This window comes from Colobus angolensis, unplaced genomic scaffold (genome assembly GCF_000951035.1).
Source record: "Colobus angolensis palliatus isolate OR3802 unplaced genomic scaffold, Cang.pa_1.0 Scaffold160, whole genome shotgun sequence".
In the NCBI taxonomy this organism is placed as follows: Eukaryota; Metazoa; Chordata; class Mammalia; order Primates; family Cercopithecidae; genus Colobus; species Colobus angolensis.
In genome coordinates, this window is record NW_012114711.1 from 5369884 (window position 1) to 5388129 (window position 18246).

At 38.0% G+C, this 18246-nt stretch overlaps 1 long non-coding RNA gene across 1 annotated transcript in view; it reads right to left on the bottom strand.

Moving 5' to 3' along the window:
- LOC105508368 overlaps positions 1-18246 on the bottom strand; it is a 37528-nt gene that overhangs the window by 9603 nt on the left and 9679 nt on the right. Inside the window, exon 2 of the long non-coding RNA XR_001001249.1 lies at positions 12478-12568. This is a non-coding gene — a long non-coding RNA (uncharacterized LOC105508368). The remainder of the gene's footprint in view (positions 1-12477; positions 12569-18246) is intronic.

The window sequence follows — 18246 nt, forward strand, 5'->3', positions numbered from 1 at the left end:
GGTTTTTGTCTTCCAGTCCAAGTAGGATAATTTAAAGAAATGGGAAAATAGTCTCTTTCTAGAATCCACTTCATTTTTCCGTTTAACCTACAAATACCAAGTGCTACTAAGCCGTAGGACCAAGCTAGGTCCTATGGGTAGAAAAGAAAAGAAGGGAGACATGGAACTTGCCATCATAGAGCTTAGGGTTTGGTAGGGGTTACCCAAAAAGAGTTAAACAATTAATACTTTAAAAAATTATAAACTGTATAGGGGCTCTGAAGGAGAAAAGGAAAGTGCTGAGATGGAGCAAAATGTGGGCAGGATCTAGTGTAGGTGGCAGAGTCAAGAAAGGTTTCTTGGTAAATGTGAATTTTGAGACCCCCAAACTTGAAATGAAACTAGCCATACAAGGGAAGTTGTATGAAACTAACCAGGGAAGAAAGTTCCAGGCAAAGAAGACAGCATGTAAGGAACAGTAGGCAAGTAAGAGCTTGACTCATAACCTGATTTAAGTTTTAATGTACAAACAGTCAAGTTGTCAGGAGTCAGGAAATTCTTAGACTAAGCTGAGTGAAGGAGGCTCTAAATAGAATCATATAGGATAAATAACACTGGGTAAATGAGGATAGTTTAGCTGGATTCTACTTTGAGAGTACGTTAAAGGAGAAACATTAGTTTCACACTTTACTAGTTTTTAAATGTTTAACTTCCATATTATTTAAACTACAACATGAGGCATTTAGGATATATATATATATATTTTTTTTTTTTTGAGACAAAGTCTCACTCTGTCTCCCAGGCTGGAGTGCATGGCATGATCTCGGCTGACTGTGTGCTCGCCTGCTGGGATCAAGCGATTCTCCTGTCTCAGCCTCCCAAGTAGCTGGAATTACAAGCGCACGCCACCATGCCCAGCTAATTTTTGTATTTTTAGTAGAGAGGAGGTTTCTCCATGTTGTCCAGGCTGGTCTTGAACTCCTGACCTTAGGTGATCCACCCATGTCAGCCTACCAAAGTACTGGGATTACAAGCATGAGCTACTGCGCCGGGCCGATAAATAATTTTTTAAGTTTGTGTATGACTATCACGAGTGTGGGACTGCTAGCTAAGGCTGGCTCATAAATATTTGTCTAGAGATCTTAAAACTGAGTGAAATACTAAGTGAATTTTAATCGTAATGAGTAGTATTAATTGAACATTTACAATGTACCAAGGAAGTCATGAAATGTTTCTATTATCTCATTTAAACCTATAATAATCCTATGAACTAGATACATTGATGGCCCTGGGTCCTAGATGAGAAAACTGATAATCAGAGAGAGTTAATGTGAGGCTCTTCATACTTTGGGAGGCTTTCTTTACATCTGAAGCCACTTGAAAGTCTAGACTCACTGACTTCGTGAATTGTAATGACTTCCTTCCTCCCTTCTTCCTTCCCTCCCTTCTTCCTTCCTTGTCTCCCTCCCTGTCTTCTTTTCTTCTTTTTTCCCTTCCTCCCTTTCTTCCTTCCTCCCTCTTACCAAATACTAGAAGTCAGTACAGCACTGGTTATGGTGAATATATAATTTCAAGTCTAAGAAATTATATGCCCTGTAATCCCAGCACTTTGGGAAGCCAAGGTGGGTGGATCACGAGGTCAGAAATTCAAGACCAGCCTGACCAGCCTGGGTGAAACCCCGTCTCTACTAAAAATAGAAAAATTAGCCAGGCGTGGTGGCATGTGCCTGTAAACCCAGCTACTCAGGAGGCTGAGGCAGGAGAATTGCTTGAACCTGGGAGGCAGAGATTGCAGTGAACCGAGATAACACCACTGCACTCCGTCTCAAAAAAAAAAAAAAAGTTATGTGACCGAGGACCCATATCCTCCAGTCCTATAGAATTGTAAGTTGGTTACTATAGAACTTGTGCTGTATTTAGAACCTTTCACTGAAGAATATAAGCAAATGTCAAACTCGTAGCTTGGCAGAGTTTCTAATTCACAGTCTGAAAAACTGAAGTGTACAACCTTCATTCTGCATTGTTGAAATGAAGAGGAAGAGTTAAAGGTAATTATCCATATAATTTGAAAGAAAAAATGTCTCCTGCTCAAGAAGTGGGGTCTGATACCTTGATTAATTTGTTTTGGTTACTAATGTTTAATTTCCCTGGATAGTGTCGGAACGTTCCATTTCAGTTTGCCTTTTTAGCCCTTTGTATTTTAAAATTATTTTTCTGTAAAGGTTATTTGTCTATGATTGTGCATTTTAATAGTATGAAAGGGTACCTGGTCAAAACTGTTTGCCTTTTGTCGCTTTCTGCTCTTTTCCCTAGAGACAATGTTACTATTGCTTGTTTATCATTTCAGAGATCTTTATTGTTATATGGGCACATGTAACTGATTTAGTCAGTTAAAAAAATCTGAGTGCTTACTATAAAAAATGATGGCATGGAATATTTTTCTTAAAGATGAATCTTAGATGTCAGTCTACATTAATCTGTACATAGCTAATTCTTCCCTGCCAAGAGTATTTATTCCTTTGTACAAAGGCCGCAATACTAGAACTTGCTCATAATAATTTATGTTCTTTACAGACTTTTGCTATGATAAACAATATCTTTAAAAACATGTGTGATTATATCTGTAGGATAAATTCCTGAAAGAAGAATTGGAATTTGTTTGGTCAAAAATACTGTATTGTACGTTTAAAAACTTTTATAATTATTTCCAGATTGCCCTGCAAAGAAATTATCATAATTTTCATTCTCAAAGCAAGGTTGTCATAACGTTTGAGTTAATGCTTCTTGGCAATTAATAGATGTTCATTTTACAATCCGTCAACATTTTCAACTTTCACAAAGCCTCACAAGTGATCATGTACCCAGGTAAAACAGCTTATGTTAGGCATTCTTGTGCAAGGTTTATGGTTGGCTGTTGTTCTCATTCTTTCCGTTCAATAAGGATGGAATTCTCATTCAATAAGAGCTCATTAAATGTCTCAGTTCAAAGTTGCCATCTTATATCATGAGATATTGGGTACTGTCGGTGAGACTTGGCATGACTGGACAAGCCATACTGGTCTTTGAATTACACAGCAAGTAGAAGCCAGGACAGTATGTTCTTGACGTAAGGTATCCTCAGCAAATTGATAACCTAGCTGATCTTCTGAGACCCTCAGCCAGGCACGGTGGAGTTCATAGTAAATTTAGCTCTTTTTGAGCATTGACTGTATGCCTGATAGCCTTACGTATTATTTCTAATCTTTACAACAACCCTCCAAAATGGGAATGACTATCCTCACTTTATAATTTTGGATATTTAAGTTCAAAAAGGCTGAGTGCATTTCTCAAGATCACGTAACTAATAATTGGCAGAGCTATCCCCTCTGCACCGCAGAGTGACATAGCTCTGCCGGCTTCCAGAGGAGTTTTCCCTTTTACTGCATCATTGCAATTGACCATCAGAATCACTTGGCTTTACTAATTTTTTATGCATTAAACAGGTTTTTCTGGTCAGTATCCAGGCAAATTTAGGCAGTTCTTGTTTGGAAGGGTCCCTTTCTTTGGTTGGTCCAGCTTTTGCACTCCTGTGCTTAGATGGATGCTCAGATGTCTTTGCTACTGCTCTGTCCAGCTGTGGTATATCCTCCCATGCTGACCCTAGCCTCATGTTTCTGAACTGACATCTCACAAGATTAATTGAGATGCTGTAGTTTTCTAGCACTACACTAGCTGTAATTAGTCACTGACATATGATGATTTATTGTAGGGGATTCCCTTAGAAATTTACTTTGTGTTTTGGGACTAAGAAATGATTGTTAGAGTTTCGGACTTACAGCTCTTGTCCTGTACCACTTAACTAATCAAAACTATGTTTGGGATGACCAGACAGCTTGATATCATAGCACTGGTCAACTTGACTCTGTAAGTAAAACTGCAATGTGTGGCAAATTAAAAGCACTGAAGATGGTGCATGGCTAAGTTAATTTGTCTTGATTAGGCGCTGGTGAATTTTTAAATATATAATCAGATATGAGAATTTAAGATGTGGGATAGTCAAAGCCAAGAATCCAGGAAAAATTCTAGCAATTCCACAAAGACAAAAAGCAAAGATGCCAGAAGACTGTGGCCAGGCTTGCTTGTGGAATGAAAATAAAGGGAAAAAAATCACTTAACAGTAGATTAACGGTATACCCTGTCAAAGAGTGTGCCAGAAGTCATATAAAATTCCCAACCCACTGACAGAGATTTTGGAGAGGTGATGAGAGTTGGGGGAAGGGATTATCTAAAAAATATGAACAAGGCAGTAATGCGGGATAAGATGCCAGCATCAACTTCCACTGTCACTTCTTTTCTCAACCCTGTTAGCCATGCCACTGAGGTCAATCAGTATGTTATTAAAAAGGGGAGTTTTAGGTAATGATTACTTTCTTGGCAGATAGAGGATTCTTTTATCTTTGAGGTCATGCATTTTTAAAAGCCTTTGTCTGCATAGATTTATTTAAAACACACACACACACACACCTTAAGCTAGGTACGATGGCTCACACCTATAATCCCACACTTTGGGAGGCTGAGGCAGGAGGACCACTTGAGCCCAGGAGTTCAAGACCAGCTTGAGCAACAAAATGAACTCCTTGTCTGAACAACAACAACAACAACAACAACAACATTATCTGGCATGGTGATGCGTGACTGTGGTCCCAGCTACACGGGAGGCTGAAGCAGGAGGATCCGTTGTGCCCAGGAGGTTGAAGCTACAGTAATCTGTGTTCATGCTACTGCACTCCAGCCTGGGAGACAGAGTGAAAAACAACCAACCAACCAACCAACAAAAAAGCAACTTGATTAAAGTGTAGTTGATGTACAAATATCTACACATGTTTAATATATACAATTTGTGGATTTTAATATATGCAAAGATCCATGAGACAATCAGTACAATTAAGGTAATAAATATATCTGTTCTCTCCAGAAGTTTCTTCCTGCCCCTGCTCCATGTTTTTGCTGATAAGATCATTTGACATCTACTTGCTTAACAGATTTTTAAGTCCATGAAACAGTATTGTTAACTATAGGCACTACGTTGTGCAGCAGATCTCTAGCACTTATTCATCTTGCATATTGAAATTTTATACCCTTTGTGTCCTTGAACAATAACTCTCCATTTATCTTTCCTCCATAGGCTCTGGAAGCCACCATTCTACTCTGTTTCTATGAGTTTGACTATTTTAGATATCTTATATAAGTACAATCACCCAGTATTTAACCTTCTGTAACAGGCTTATTTCACTTAGCATAATGTCTTCCAGGTACATGTGTGTTGTCACATATGGCAGGATTTCCTTCTTTTTCAAGGCTGAATAATGTTCTGTTCTGTGTGTGGGTGTGTGTGTGTGTGTGTATGCATGCATGCCACATTTTCTTTATTCATTTATTGATAGATATTTACATTGTTTCCATGTCTTGACTATCATGAATTAAGTAAACTCCAATGATCATGGCAGTGCAGATACCACTTCTAGATCTAAATCTTTGACATCCTGACTTCAATTCCTTTGGGCACAGATTTCTATGACGATTTCTTTTTTCTTTTTCTTCTTTTCTTTTCTTTTCTTTTTTTTTTTTCTTTTTTGGAGATGGAGTCTTGCTCTCTCGCCCAGGCTGGAGTGCAGTGGCCGGATCCCAGCTCACTGCAAGCTCCGCCTCCCAGGTTCTCGCCATTCTCCTGCCTCAGCCTCTCAAGTAGCTGGGACTACAGGCGCCTGCTGCCATGCCCGGCCAATTTTCTGTATTTTTAGTGGAGACAGGGTTTCACCGTGTTAACCAGGATGGTCTCGATTTCCTGACCTCGTGATCCGCCCGCCTCGGCCTCCCAAAGTGCTGGGATTACAGGCATGAGCCACCGTGCCCGGCCTTCTATGAAGATTTCTAAGTTGCTCGGTTTGTATTTCCGGTGTGTGTGTGCGTGTGTGTTTTAATTTTAAAAACCCTATCACATTTAGAATATCCCTCCTGATGAGTGTGATCAGCACTAATTGTGACTCTGTTGTACTAAAAGCTTTTTCCATAGTGTATCTTCACTGCAAGCAGCCATTGTCTGTGGACTCCTGTATACAGTTATTTGAATGTCTGAGTATTAAACAATTCACTGTCTTTACAGAATGTCCTCCAGTGAACATAGTTTTTCCTTAGGGCCTCTTAGGATCTCTAACCGCTTAACACCTACAAGTTCTTATGTGATAGGATGGAAAATGAAAAAAATAAATCTCTACTGTATGTTAGGATGTCCATATTGCCTATAGCTCCTTAAGATAATGGCCTATGATTCTATCTTGTCTCTGCACCCAATACATGGCACATTTCAGAGTGTTGCAGATTTCCTAGGATTAAAGTGCTTAGTAAATATACGGATAAATTCTAGTTTTAGTTTCTTTATCTGGCACCTTTTCTTGTACTTTCTGAGCAATAAGAAGTAGATATCTGAGTTTCTAGTAGATTTATGCCATATAATTAAGAAATATTGATTTAATAATTTTTGTGTCCTGTGAACTTTATTTAATCATTAACTAATAGGATTTGTTGAGCATCTTGCAGTTCTTTAGCCCTGTGCTTGATGGTGTTAGCTCCTTAGCACATAATTGTTTTGACTAGAATGGTAATTTAAGATAATTTGATATACAAAATGGAGTGCTGTGTATGGCAAAGTTGAGAGGAGGTGAGGAGAATATAGCTTCAAACCTGGTTGAAAATTCATCAAGTAGTATTTTTCTTACTTTAAATGTGCTTTGACCTCCTTTGTTTGCAAGCAGTAGATACTTATTTAGGCTCCTTTAACTACTGGGGGTTTATCAAAAGGTGAAATACGGAAATAAGGAGATGGGAAATACTGTCCACATGGGAGATTCTGATGGGAATTCTGGGAAAGCTGCACAACTGGCACACCTTGACCTCACCTAGATGGAGTGTAGTTCACAACTAGAAGGTCCTTTGTGACTTTTATCTGATTAGGAGTCGTAGCAGTTTGAGTATCCAGTTTTCATGGTTACATAGTTAATTTGGTTTAACTATTTATTCTGTCTTTTTCATCTTCGTAGTTTGAGTTTTTCACCTTTCTCAATGAATTGCTAGCTCTATTCTCAAGAGAAGACTGGATTGGTTAAGTTACCATCTTTGCATCTTTGTGGGCAGTGCCCTTGCTGGAATCCACCTGACACCCTGTGGATCATCTGCCCTTTGTCGGGTTCCCATCACAGCCCCAGTGTGCTGTGGGTGAAGGGGTGACCAGGGTGTTGAGAGAGAGCAAGTGCATCAAGAAATTTCAGAAGTACCTTGCTGTGAATCATCCTTCACAGCCTAGTGGGTGCCGCCCCTCCCTTTTATTAAATTTTTTAATGAACTCAATATTTGATCAAATTAAGTGGAAGGAGGGAGGGTAGAATAACATGCTCCTGATATAATGGAAAATTCAGGCTAATTGAACTTGTGTGATGTGTCACAATCCTTTGAGAACAAGACCATGATTGAAACTAATCTCTTTTCTCTATTACTTTTTTTGATTGTTTAAAAAAATCAAGAATATTTCTAAAATATCAAAAAAATTACAGGAGAGATAATTCGAGTATCTTTACTTTTTACACTCCTGCCAAGAGTTCCCCACAACCCCACCAATTATAGAAGGATCGGATTCCATATTGGAAATTTATGCCAATTTCAATTTAGCTGCCTAGTGCGAAGAATTCTTGCACCTATAGAATGCTAAAGGTTTGGACTAAATGGAGCCACATTCATCATTGTTGTAGAAATCTGCCAGTGCTTAAAAGGTACTACAGGGAACTTTAAGTCATGCACCAAATTAAAAGATTGTGAGCTCCACTGGTGTAGTCAAAAGCAAGCTCAAAGCTGAGTGGCATCAAACCAAGAGTAGAAGATAACTTGTTACTGAATTTTGTTCCTCCTCTGAATGCCACTCTTTCAAGCAGAACGGGGAAAATATGAAGTTTGTGTTGTTAAAAGATATTTATTTCCACACCCTAATTTCTCTTTCAAGTTGCAGGCTTTTGCAGAGAGTGTTTCACTGAAACTTTTAAAGAAAGTGACACGTTACTACATGGAAAGACAAAGATAGAGTCTGGTTGGTAATGATTATACAGTCAGGCTTTATCTGCTTGCAGATAATTTGTGGCTTATTTTTAACCGTCTGCCAGTTTCTTTTCTCATTGTTCCATTTACCTGCTGATTGCAACCCTGAGCCAATCAGTCATTTTTGAGCACTTGGTGAATTCTACTTTTTTAAACTGGCCAGAAGAAAACACATATTTCCAAATGGACATATTGATACTAGCTAATATTTATTGAATACTTACTATGCAGCAGATTCAATAGTTTAAATTTAATGTTTACAGAAACCTCACCATGGCAAGAATTATTATTACTGTTTTACTGATGAAACAGTAGAATGGGGCGAGACTTAGAAAGGTAAGTAACTTGTAAAAGTCTTAAAGGTAGTGAATGGCAGAGCTAGGGCTTGGATCCAGTGGAAACCTGGTCAATATTAATCCTGTACTGAGATATGATCACAATCTGAAGACTGAACTATACTAAGACAGATTTTGTCAAACAAGCTGATATAATGAGGAGGTCAGTTTGGATGATGATGTTATCCATACCACATCTCAAGAAGAACTTAGGATGTTTAGCTCATGGTCGTGTTCAGTGCAGGGGGATGTAATCGATGTCTTCATTTACATGAAAGAATTTCAAGTGGAAGAAGATAACTTTCAAGCAGAACGGGGAAAATCGGAAGTTTGTGTTGTTAAAAGATATTTATTTCCACACCCTGATTTCTCTTTCAAATTGCAGGCTTTTTCAGAGAGTGTTTCACTGAAACTTTTAGATCTGCTTTGCATTTGCACAGGGGTAAGATCTAAGACATATTAAAGAAAACCGTAAAGAGCCAACTGAATGAAATTATTCATCAATGAGTGTGTTTCCACAACATGTAGTGAGTGTCCTATCAATGGAAACTTTAACAAACTAGCTAGATTATGGTTTTACAGGACTCTTAGATCTATGAATTGATTAACATTTGTCTGTAATATTAGATGTATCTTAGAGAATACTTATCCAAAATGTACTTCATGGAACATGGAGGAGCTACAGACTAACATTTTCTGTGGTCAACTGTTTGGGAAATGCCTCATTTATTCATTCATAATATAGTAACATTGGAAATATATGCCAATTTCAATTTAGCTGCTCAGTGCCAAGAGTTCTTGCACATAAACTATTTAGGAAAATAAAATAAAACAAACTTTCATAAACTTTATGAAGCTAACATTTCCTGAGCTTTAACATTTTTCTTTTGTTGTTATTTTTTGATAGTAGGAAAGCCTTCTTGTGATACCGTTAAGATCCCATAGAACATTGCAGATGCTTGTCCAAACCTGCCAAAAAATAACATCATGTGCAGAGACTTTCCATGGGCATTGGGTGCAGCTATTTGTAATGAGAAACAAAATAACTGTTGGCTTCCTTGGTAGGCTTGTGAGAACCAGTAGTTCTGCATGGTGCAGGGACAGATAAAGAAAGTTGTTTTAGGTATCTATTTTGCATTCTCTTTCATTCTAGGAAATAATCAAGTGTTGATGGCATTAAATTTCCTTTAGCACACATGTAAAGAGGGCATGTTTATGGACTTTGACTTTAATTTCTTCTAACAAGCCTTATTTTCCCTGAGTATGTTTCTACTTACTTAAAAACAGATGCTGTCTGAAAAATTCATGAAAACCAAAAATATGCTGGAGACTTTGGAGAGAAGCTCTTTACCCTGTTATTAAAGTTAGATTGTTTTTAACAATTTTTTTTTTTTGCATCATCTGCTTGGCAGTTAACCTCATGACCTTGAGAAACCTTTCTGGCTTTCTTATAACTCAGTTTCCTTCATTTACCTACCTACTTAACCAGATTGTACATAAAATCACATAGTATGTATAAATGGTTATATTAACAGGTAGATCCTTTCAAACCCACTTATATTGGTGGTTTTGTTAATGAATATTGCATTTGTGGCAGATAGACATGTTTCCTTAAATGAAGGTTTTCAAAACTGTCATTATAAGTAAATTTTACATATTATCAGTTGCTTGCCCTCAAAACTATTTGCACTGTGAATTGGAATACATCTTAAGAAATTATTTTAAAAGATGTAAATAAAAGGGATAGAGCACATCATAACTTTCTTCATTATCATAAGTAATGTGGCTTTGTCCATGTGTTACTCTCCTTTGAATTATAATTCCTATTTTTATTGTATGGGGGTTTGCACACTTTTGTCATCAAGTTTTCTTTTTTATTTTCAAAACATAGTCTCAGGATTTTTCTTCTGGAATTAAAATTTAACCCTAAAGAAAATATGCCACAGTAGTTTAGTCTGCTTTTCTGGAGCTCTGAACCATTGAGGACCAGAACTGACACTCTAAGCAGGAGCAGCAGTCCCAAGATGGGATTCAAATGTCAACCTTTGATTTATCTGATTCAGTATGAGTAAGAGGATACAATATGAGTGAACAGCAAACCTGCGAGAAACCTACAAGTATAAAACCAATGTTATTTAATTCAGGTAATAAAATAGAATTCTTAAACACACTCTAAATTAAAAAGCCAGGAGATGCAGTTCTAATTATATGCCTTAACTAGAAGTAGGATATTTGCAGCTTATCAAGTTATATGTAAATTTGTTCCTTTGGCACAATTTGCCTATATAAGCAGTATTAGTTCAGAATAAAATGTTTATTTGTTACTGAAATTGGCTCTAGTGTAATTTTCTGTGTTTTAATACATAGTCCAAGTTTTGTGGGATCACTCTAGAGAGAACTGTGTGGTGTTTATTTTTTGAATAAACAGGTTTTTTGAATAATAATAACTTACATATCTATAGTCTCTTATCTGAAACCCTTGGGGTCAAATGTAGTTTAGAACTTTAAGATTGTAGAACGGTAGTATGCTACTAGCGCTTTATGCTATGGGACATTCCAATAGAGAATCTTGGGCAATGGCCAAGCACGTTGACATTTCTTAGTGCTTGAATGGAATAAAGATCATAAAGAGCATCTTTTTTCAGCTGAGGTCAGGTTGGGCTGACAATGTGTTTGGTTTTTCAGAGCATTTTGCATATTAGAACTGCAGATAAGGGATTATGGACCTGTCATATTAAATATAATAGCTGACATGTTTTGTGTTTATTTCAAGCCAAACATGGTACTTTACTTGTATTATCTCATTTAATCTTTGCAACTCTTTGAAGAAGGTGATAGTATTAATTTTGTTCTACAGATGAAGAAGAGTTTCAGAGAAGTTAAGAAACTTGTCTAAGGATACATACACCTAGTAAGGAAGTGGTAGAGTTATATTTCAACTAAGTCAAATTAGACACCAAATCTGGTGTGCACAGTAACTAGTTATCCTCCTCGTATTCAGTGTCTCTGATCTGCAGCCCATAGACTCAGTCTTACATCAACATAAAGGAAATTAATAGGAAGGGTATCAGGTGACAGAGTATCAGGCCTAGGTGATAATTGGGGGAAAGAATGGGTCTCAGTAGCAACACTTCTTTGACAGTCTTTCTTGGCCATTTCCATTAGAATACAAGTAGCAGTAAGATTCAGATGAGAGAGAATACTTGAGCTCATGTTGCCCTTAGCTAGGGTAAAGTAGAGTGTGACATACCCAGCATGAAGGAGCAGTGTTCCTAAAGGAAAGTTGATTACTCTCAGCAAAAGATGTGATTCACATTAGCAAACTCCTGTAAAATGTCCATTCTATGGATGATTGATTAATTGCAGATGAAACTAACATTTGGATGAAAACCCCAGTTAGTTTTTTAAGTATAATCCATTTTAAGTTTACCACCTGCTTGATGCCAGCAAAACAGTGAACTTGGGCGTCTGAATACTCAGATTCCTGTCCCAGTTCAGACACTTTCTAGGTCTTGGATCTCAGATCTAGAATCAGTGAGCTTTTTTCTTATTTGTAATCTGAGAGCAATAGTACATCTCCTAATTTACCTAGTGGGCATTGCGTTAGCTAAGATAGCTCAGAGAGCTTCTGGAAGTTCATACCCTATGTGTTCGTATTTCCCATGCTGATTCTGTGTTTTCCTTGGATAACTGGCAGATGCAGTGGGGGGGATCCTGCATAACTTCTGCGGCCAAGTCATAAGGAGCCTTGCAGTATCCACCTTGTTTTCTTGGCATCTTCACTCTAGGGGAAGCTACTGCCATGTAAGAAGTCTGATCATTATCCTGTGAGGAAGCCCAAGCTAACCACGTGGAGAAAGATTAATTCCTGGCCAGCCAGCTGCTATACTAGCTCTCCCAGCTAATGTGCCAGACATGTAAATTACCTTGGACATCCCCACCCAACCGAGCCATTAGTTCATTTCAGTCTGAAGTGCTATCTGACTGAAATGGCATGAGCGATGCCAAGGGACAACTGCCCAGCTGAGCCCAGACCACTCACAGAAACATGAGGGGCAATAATCCACGGTAAATAAGTCACTAGGTTTCCCTGTAGTTTGTTATCCAATAGCAGACATCCAGAAATAGGTTTGCTGTGAAGAAGAGAGATAATGTGTTATATTCCTCAAATGAAGGTGAGCAGCTGTTTTATTATAATTGTTTTGACAATCCAGAAAGCAAGGTCTTTCTCTGTAATATCCTCAGAGGTTTCACTACAATTTGCCATTGTGATAAGGATAGTGATCATGCTGTACTCTCTGGATGGGGATAGAGAGTGAGTGTTTGTGATTGGCCAGCATCCAAGATTGTCATCATTTTTCCTTAGTGCAGGAGTTTAAAACATTCTGCCATTTTCTCACTCATATTTATATTTTCACAGTGAATGGGGTTTTCTCTAATACGATTACTGTCATAAAGTCGCTTATTTAGAACTTCTGATGGATCCTCATTGTGGTGACAGGGCCCATTTCTCTGCTTTTGTAGACTTTCCCTCTGTCCAGAAACTATAGGGGAAATAAGATGTGATAGATTTTGAAAAAGTGATAGCAAGTCAAGAACAGTTGGCCAAACAACTTTCCAACAATTGGGACAGGCTGCCAGAGTGAATGTCAAAGAGAAATTGGTTCTTGGATGGTTTTACAGAACAAGAAAATAATGAAACTGAGAAATAGGAAAGAAGTAGGAGGCATGCAGAGGGACAGGATTTGATATTAGGACACCAGAGCAATCAGTAGTAGGTTGGATAGCAGGAGTTGAGAAGCGGGAGGAGGAAGCAACTAAAGGTTGGTTGGAACTTCAACACTTAATGGGTTCACTCCCTCCTATCTGTAATTAATTATAGCTTCAGTTACTTCATTTTCTCCTTAGAGGAAGATAAAGTGACCTGGACTATCTTCTTTATGTTATAGTTGTTTAGAATCAAAGGGCATTTTCTGTAAAGTCTCTTTTCCCAAGTAATTCTTAAGATTTCTTAAATGTCACTGTCTCATCAGATGCAGAGATCTCCATGCATTTTATGACTGTTGCTAGCAGAGGACTAGAATAACGTAATGATGGTATTTTGCAAACAGTGATGAGGAGCAAATTGCACATTCCAATGTCAGTCTATTCTCAAAAGAGTATAGCTCAAAGTTTCTACAAAGCTTTTTGAAAGCTTTTCTTTTTTGAAATGAGTTTCTGATTTCTGTTTGTCCTAGCTATACATAGATTTTATTTTGAGGAAAATTTTAGGTAGTAACATTATCCTTAATATTTACTGATTTGCTGTAGAATTTTAAACCGGACAAATGAAAGCCCTTGAGGATGAGAAATTTATATTCTAACATAGCAAAATAAATATATGTCTTGCAACTTGAATTGTTGTTAGGAAATTACTTATGTGCCTGAGTTCATGAATTATTTAATGTAAGATTATTTTTCTTTTTCTAATTTATCACTGGCTAAGTCCTTTAACAATCTTTTGATTTATTAAGAGTCATTTTCCAGAATTAGATTTAAAGCTCTATTGTTTTCTTATGATTTTCCTATGGAAATTGACTATGTCTCTTATAAAGGCTATTTTTCTCTTCTATGACTTATCTCATTTCTCTATTATGAAAGGCAATCATTTTAAAACTGATGAAATTTTAAAAAATTGACCTAAGCTGGTAAAAAAACCAGCCCATTTCATGATCCTTCTTCACTTATTGAAAAAGACTGTCAAGTCAGGAGTTGGGGAATGTTCCGACCTCCATTAAGAGGTAGATGACTTGCTTGTGTCTAGAGGTGTTTGTGTCATTTGCCTCTCAGTGCTTGCTGCAGTTTTAAGGAAATTGTTCTCCTATTGAGGTTATGTATCAGAATCACCCATGAAACTTTTTATTAATAGAGATTCTCTGGCCTCACAATGAGGTTTATTAAATCAGAATCTCCAGGGCACTGGTGTGCTGAGCAAGCCTCCTAGGTGATTTGAATACCCAGTCTGCATCTGAAAACCACTGCTTTTCAAAGAAAGGCAGACAGGTTGATGGATGATAGGATCCATCTGACGCATGGAAAAGCTACAAGAAGGGAGAATGGAGGAATCCTTCATTTAGGGAGACATGAGTATTGTGAATGATGGTGTAATCACTGCTAAAAATTTCTCAGGTTTCTAAGAAAGTTTTATGTGCTCAGTTGTCTTGATGGTGTCTCCAGCCAAGTTCTAATGCAGTGGTTCCCAACTAGGGGCATCTTGGTCTCCAGGGGCTGTTTGATAATGGCTGGTCCTATTTTTGGTTGTGATAACTAAGGGGATGCCACTGGCATCTAGTGATTAGAGGCCAGGGATGCTGCTGAACATCCTCAGTGCAAGGGGAGCCCTGTGTTAGTCAGAATTCTCCAGAGAAACAGAACATATATGATGGCCCAGCTTATGTGGGAATCGTGCAGGAGTTTTCTCTTAGTCAGGTTTTTGTCCTCTTTTGAGCTCCAGTTGATTGGATGAGGACCTCCCACATTATGGAGGGCAATCTGCTTTACTTAGTCTGGAGATTCAAATGTTAACCTCATCCAAAATATCCTCACAGACGCACCCTGAATTACATTTGACCAAATGTCTAGTCAACCTGTGGCCCAGTCAAGTTGAGATATAAAATTGACCATCACAGCCCCTTACAACAAAGAGTTATCAGGCTCCAAATGTCAGTAGTGTCAAGGCTGGAAAACCCTGATCTGGTGAAGTGCAACGAAATTCTCAAAATAAAAGTATTCTTGGGGCCAGCATTGAAAAGGATGTGGCAGGGCCAGTCAGAAGAGCGTTAGAGATGGCCTGTGTGGATCTTGAGGAAGCCAGATGGGATAAAGAGGAGGAGAGGGCATGAACATAGGATAAAAGCTCAAGACAGGAGGAGATGGGGTTAAAATGGACATCAGGAACTTGGAAAGAGGGATGTTCATCAGAATGTTATTTTTCCTAGCAGTCTTATGTAAAATACAAGTGCTATCTGTCTTAAAGTCTGAAAAAGTTAGGGCCAATTTAACATCAACTTTAAGATAGTAAATCTTTATTCTGTAAGATGTAATGGTAGTTTTTAAGCCATTAAAATTGGAAATGTAAGACAATGGTAGCATATGTGAGCCAGTGAGAATTTGATGGTAAATTTGTAGTATAGAACTTTAGACTTGTTTTTACCAGGAAGAAGCATCAGAGAAACTGAGAGTAATCAACACATATTTGTTGTATTTCCGAGGTTGGTAATGGAGCTAAAGTGTGGGGGCAGAGCTTTTTATTTGGGAAAGTGGGGAAATGGGGCTGGTCAATGCAGATGAAGGGGTACTAGGGGAACCTTATCATGTAAAATACACTCTCTGTCTTCACAAGTGTAGCTCTAATTGCCTGACCTGTGTGCAGATTTGTTGTTCAGAACAAATGGGGTTGCTATAAGTATGGAAAATGGTTCCTGGTCTACAGTGAATTGGAGAGACTAGAGAGGCAGGCTAGTGCTCTTAAATAGCAGTGACCTGTCTGAGTTCATTTTTCATCACCTTTCTGGTAAATATTCCTAATTTTCTCTAGGGGATGTGCTTTCCCCATGTTTGATCTGTTTTTTCTGAGAGGTGTTTGGTGCATCCTGGTTGTAGGGTTGGGTTTGTGATACAGACATAGCCTCTCAGAGGCATTTGGCCATAAGTGTTATCCAGATGTGGGCTTATGACCCCAGGTCAATCTAGTCAGATCTGCTGATGCTAATTCTGAGGCTCTTTTCTTTCTTTACTTTTATATTTGGAGGTGTAAGGATGTAATCCCAAGTTCTTGGCCATAATTTTGCCATACTATAGAAAGGGACTTTTTCAAAATGTAGTTAATTCAAAGGAGACCAGAGTTGAGAGACCTTATATCATTTGTGCTCCTGGATGAAGCTATACCTGAGGCAAGGTTGTCCCAGTATTCTGTTATGTAAACTATTAAATTTCTTTTCGGGTTATACTAGTTTGTGTTGTTTCTTTCACTAATGACTGAACAAATTACTAAAAGATACACTGAATTATTAGGAGAAACTGTCCAGTTAGGAAGTGATATAGCCAACTAATAACTAATTAATTAATGTTTCATACTCTATTATTTGGGCTCTGTGTATATCTTGGTGATACTCTTCCATTCTTGTTTGTGTTTTGGAGAAGTTGACAAAAATGCAAAGGCTGTCTCTGGTAATGCTTGGTTTAAAGCATATTTCATATTCAGAAAGTTGCTGTATTTGAGAAGCGACGTGATAATTGGTTTTGAGAGTATACGTCTTAGACAATTAAATGGTTACATTGCTTGCTTTCTGGGTTTAAAAAAAAAAGAAAAAAATAAAACAAATCCAAGGGTATTCCAGTTGTATAAATAGGGACAACACAGTTTATGCTATTTGTAATTAGAGATACCACTCAAAAGAATTGATTCTGTTTACTTTTGTATTAGTGTACTGTGGAAAGTCATTAATTATAAAGTCTGTTCTTATCCAACAACATGCAGTAAGTAAAGATGAAAATAGAGAGATTATTAGTTTGAATAACTGGTTGCATGCCATCCAGTTTTATATGATTGTTGAAACGCAAACAAAACAAAACCAAACCCCACAGTTCTTAAATAGGACATTTGTGACATAAAAAATTAGAATCTAGGAGCAGGAAAATATTTTCCCAGTATCTAAAGCCATTGAATCAAAATAATTGTGTAGATCACACTTTAGTTCAGATATAACCTAAATAAATTCTCTAGCCAGGGCACCCATCTGTCAAAAAATAAAACACTGGCCCTTATTTAAAATGGCTCCTTTAGACTGAGGTCATCTAGCTGTATCTAAATTGGACATGAAATGTCAATTTCATACCTTTCAGTGGCACATTTCATATTGCTCTACTTAAGGTTTCATCAGCTTTACCCATAAAATGCAAGTGATTTAAGTCTTATTCTAAATGAACTAACCAGATATATCAGCAATGGGCACTGCCTTGCCACTGCAGACACAGGGAATGTGTGAAGGGAAGACAGAAACCACTTCTTCTGTTTCTTAACTCTGGAAGTATGAGGTGTTCCAGGTCGGATGTCTTGTCTATATTTTTGTTCCTTGTAAATGATAATTTGGGGGTGAGGGGATTAGAAAGATGCTTTATTAAAAATGAATTTTATTGCCTGCAGGCGATTTACTTGCTTAAGTTATATTTGTGAGTTATTATATGTAACTTTATCACATTGGAAAGTTTATGAACCTTGTGTAGAAAGAAGATTGCATTTGGGGAGCTATGCACATCATGGCTTTTTCACAAGTGACAGAAAAGTGCTGCAGATGATTTAAGCAGGAAGAAATGAATTTTTTGAAAGATTTTGAGTCCAGCAGGGAGATAGGACAGTCAGTCTTGGATGATGGCAAGGACAAAGCCAAAGCCGGCCAGGCAGGCAAGGGAGTAGTGTTGTGAACACCCTACCCCACTCCTACTGCACCTGAGTGTTGCAACTGCCTGTGTTGCCACTATGTAAATACTGCTGCTTAATATCTGCTTCTTTGGATCCGAATTCAGAGCCCTGGGGACAGTGCATCTCATTGGCTGAGAATGTATCAGCCGTTGGTAACCAAGCTGCAGAGGCTGGGAAAGTAAGTAGTCGGCTCATTTAGCTTCTAACTGGAATGTGATCATCTCCCAATATGTCTGTCTGCCTTCCTTTCTTTCTTTCTCTCTCTCTCTCTCTTTCCTTCCTTCCTTCCTCCCTTCCTTCCTTCCCTTCCTTCCCTTCCTTCCCTTCCTTCCCTTCCTTCCTTCCTTCCTT